A 4,020-nucleotide genomic window follows, 5' to 3' on the forward strand; every position below is an offset into this window, starting at 1 on the left:
ACTTCTAAATGAACCAGAAAATACAGTCCCAAACTGTACTGTAATGCGAGCATCAGTCACTGTACTTTAAATGAGCACAATCAAAAATCAATTTTTAAAATCTATTTAAATAATAGTCTCTATTGGCTACATCTTTTGTAAGTTGGGGGTGGGGGTGATACATGTTAAAAGCAAACTTTGTGGTCCCTCTGTCTGAAAAATTTGTCCAATTAGGATTGTACAAATTTAAACAGTCTTCTGGAAGTACTAATGTTTCAATACTCACATGCATTGGCATAGGAAATAAGCAAGATTATGAGTGTGTGAAGTCCGTAGGGGTTTGAATTTGTGGTGGTCCTAATTTCAGAGGGAATAGAATCAATAAATATTTTTCCAATTCTCTGAACACACCCAGTCACAACCCCCTTGTCACATAACACTTGGCACACCCACACTTGGATGACTGAAATTACAAGTGTGTAGATGTACTTGTGATTTTCTTGTTACTACTTTATAAACCTTGGGATTTACATAAACATTATTCCAATGGTGAGTCCTCAGCATTACCCTAACATTTTAATTTGTACATGTAAAAAAGTCACATTTTCATCCAATTCCATTTTCAATTCAATTTTAGAGGATGGTCTTCAAATTCCCGCAGCTTCCCGAACTATCCTTTCTTAAAGAGCCACAGCTTTTGTGGCATTATATTGCTTAAAACACATTCATTTTGAACATTTCTGTAATCTCATAGCAATACTGTTGAGTATTCATAACATTCACGCAATCATTTTACAACCAAAAATGCTGAAGAGTTCTGAAATGGGATAATTTTAAATAAATCGGGACTGTCCCGATTTAATGGGCACTACCGGTGGTGGTGGTTGAGCTGGCCATGTGGAGTATAGGATCCAGCAGGAAAGGTGCAGGATGGGGTAGGCCACAGTGAGCTGGTGCGTGAAGTCAGTCCCTTGTGTTTCAAGAAGCATTATTATCAGAAATGTTATTACTGGTTTTCTATAAGCTTTGCAATGACCTTTCATTGCATGCTTAAATCTGAACAAATTCAATGTTTCTGAAGGTGTTTCCTTATTTTTCACACACAAAAATCTCTCTCTCTCTCTCTCTCTCTCACACACACACACACACACGCACACACACATTAATATAGATTTTTTCTGGAACCATAGCCCCACATCTCCCTTTTTTAATCATTAAATCATACTATTACTATTAATATTTTAATTAGTAGAAATATGCTGTGGCACAGTTGGAAAATTCTAGGCGATTGGACCTCAATTTTAATCCCACAGGAAGGCAATTGAGTCTCTGAGCAACTGATAGTCTCATCTCAGTCTGCATGGTCTCCCAGTTACGCAGTATAAATGGGTGGAACTGAATGAATAAAATATCACAATTAAAAATGAAGGGAATGAAAAAATGAGGTAATTGACTGATCCCATTTCTCAAGGACAGAGGAATATCAGAACTGAGCTACAGTAGTCAGGATTGGACAGTCTGTGGTCAATACTTATGCTGCATTCAAGACAACTCAGAACTAGTATAAAACGAGATCCAACTAGTTAAAAAACCAACTAAATGGTCATCTAACTCGGAACTACGCTGTAAATGCCATTCTTTGCTACTCCACCAATGTTAGACATCACCGGCTCTTTTTGTTTGTTGTATTAATACAACTGTAGCCTAGGGTATTGCTGAAGGTCCTGACTGCTGTCTCAGGATTTCTGTGAACAAACCTAGCGTGGCTAATGGGCACAAAAGTAATGAGAAACCCTTATGGCAATGTTGTGGTCAAAAAGGCAACTTATTCTGCAAGTATAGTATTAGAGAAATCAGCTCCAAATAGTTACTAAAATAATTGTTTAGTTAGTTATTTGGTTAACTAGTGAACAGGCTGTTCGGGTATTTAACATTCAAGTATATTGCTCACCATTGATTCATGTTAGGCTGTGTTAACAAAGCAGGCTTAAACCTATTTAGCCAACAAGCTGGATGCTGCACCCCCTAAAGTAAATAGGGTGTTATTCATATGATACTTTTCATTGTCGAGCTACATAGTCTAACAACACTTGAGATGTGAAATCTGCCCTCTGAAATACACACGTCAAAGCATTTGAAACCATTTTATTATACACACAATAATAACACAATGACAACTGCTGCTAGCTATGCTAGAGAATTAACTGCTAGTTGACATTAAATAGCTAGTGAGCTATAGTGTTCTGTAGTGCACAGACAGTGTTCCAGAAAGGCACAGACAGTGTCACAGTTGGGCACAGACAATGTTCCAGAAGCACACAGTGTTCCAGTAGTGCACGGACAGTGTTCTGTAGGACACAGACAGTGTTACAGTAGGTCAGCAGGACAGTGGGACATAGTGGCCCTTAACCAGACAGAGAAGGGTTTTATGGCCATTAAGAGTCAAACTGACGGCTGTTTCCCTAGTCAAGAGGCAGGGAGAGCAAATGTTTAGGATTTGGGTCTCTGAGAAACCAGTGAGAGGTCCTAAATATATTTAGCTACAGCCTTTAGGGAGCGATCACTTTCCTCTTGCCTAATTAAAACATTTAATAATGAAAGTTCTTTATATGGTCTTCAATTTGCAGACCTATTAAGGTTGCTCCCTTTAGGGGTTATCCTGTTCTCGTAAATAGGTCTCATTCAGATTATAATTTGCATAAATGTGTCATTGATAGGAAAAGTAATCGTGCAAAAAAAATGAAAACATGATTTGTGATTCCGTGTGCATAGAAACTGCATTTCTGATAAACTCCATTAAACTCACTGCAGAACACCTGACCTGACCCACTCCGGGTTACTCAGAGCACTACTTACTTAGTTACACCATGTCATATATTTCCTCTGTTTTATTGGATCTGGGCGTCATCCCCTAAAAGGAGCTGCCCAGTGCACGCAGAAACATCCACATGCCCTGTGTATGCTGGCCCATCCACACGCCCCTGCACCTCATTCACAGCTTGAAGGGGTCAGGTGGAGGTAGGGGGGGGGGGCAGTGGACAAGGGCGGGGCTGCCAAATCTGTAGCATGAAACATTAACATGCCGGAGTGCAGACTATCCCAGTGAAGTGGGACAAACCCTCAGCCGCGTTTCGTAACAGTCACCGGCGGGGAAGGAGATCTCCCCGGTCCCTGGCAGCGGCCCAGGACGAGCTGTCCCGGGCCTTCCCTAGGCTGCCCTCTCTGCAGGCAGCCCATCTGCCGGGACAGCCAGACACGCGGGGGCAGCCAGACACGCGGCAGGCCTGGTCTGGGAGGGGGGGACGGCTCCAGTCTGGTTCACGTAGTTTTATATTCTGGTTATCTCTGTGTGAAAAAATGGCAAAAGATCGCCAGTTGAAATTATATAAAGAGAGTTTTGCATAAATTCCATATTGCTGTAAAATTCCCATGTCCTGGGTATATTTGACCCAGGCTAAGAGTTTCACAGGTGCCAATAAGTAAACAGACTACAAGGGTTAACAATTATAAGCAGTTTGTTCCTTTTTTAGCATAATTATAGCTAATGTGGTACAGTAGCTCTGCTTTTGTGACCTTAAAAAGAATATAATTACAAAAATGTCTTGAGGAAAAAACTGATGTGCAATAATCAAAATACTTAAAACATACAATTAAATAAAAATGACTTCATGTAAAATGCACAAAGGCAGTGAAACCCCATTAGTCATAATTACAGAGAGCTGCTGTGAGATAATCCGGAGAAAGGACTGAAATGGCTGCCAGGGCCTGCACACTGACAAAGACTAAAAGCACACACAGATCTCATCACTCAGGCTATCAGTCAGTGATGCATCATTGGCCATAGTGTTGCTCAAGAAAGGGGGTTTCAGTGGTATGTTATTCTTCACTTCATCACACAATAGAAACTCATCTGTCAGTAAGTACACTGATCAACACACACGGCCTGACAGTGCAAACAAGACTATTTCCACTTTTTCCTTTACTACATGCGGGCATTTTTGAAAATGCAGTCGACTAGTAGGCCACTGAGGAAAACAGCCA

This window comes from Anguilla anguilla, chromosome 12 (genome assembly GCF_013347855.1).
Source record: "Anguilla anguilla isolate fAngAng1 chromosome 12, fAngAng1.pri, whole genome shotgun sequence".
Lineage (NCBI taxonomy): Eukaryota > Metazoa > Chordata > Actinopteri > Anguilliformes > Anguillidae > Anguilla > Anguilla anguilla.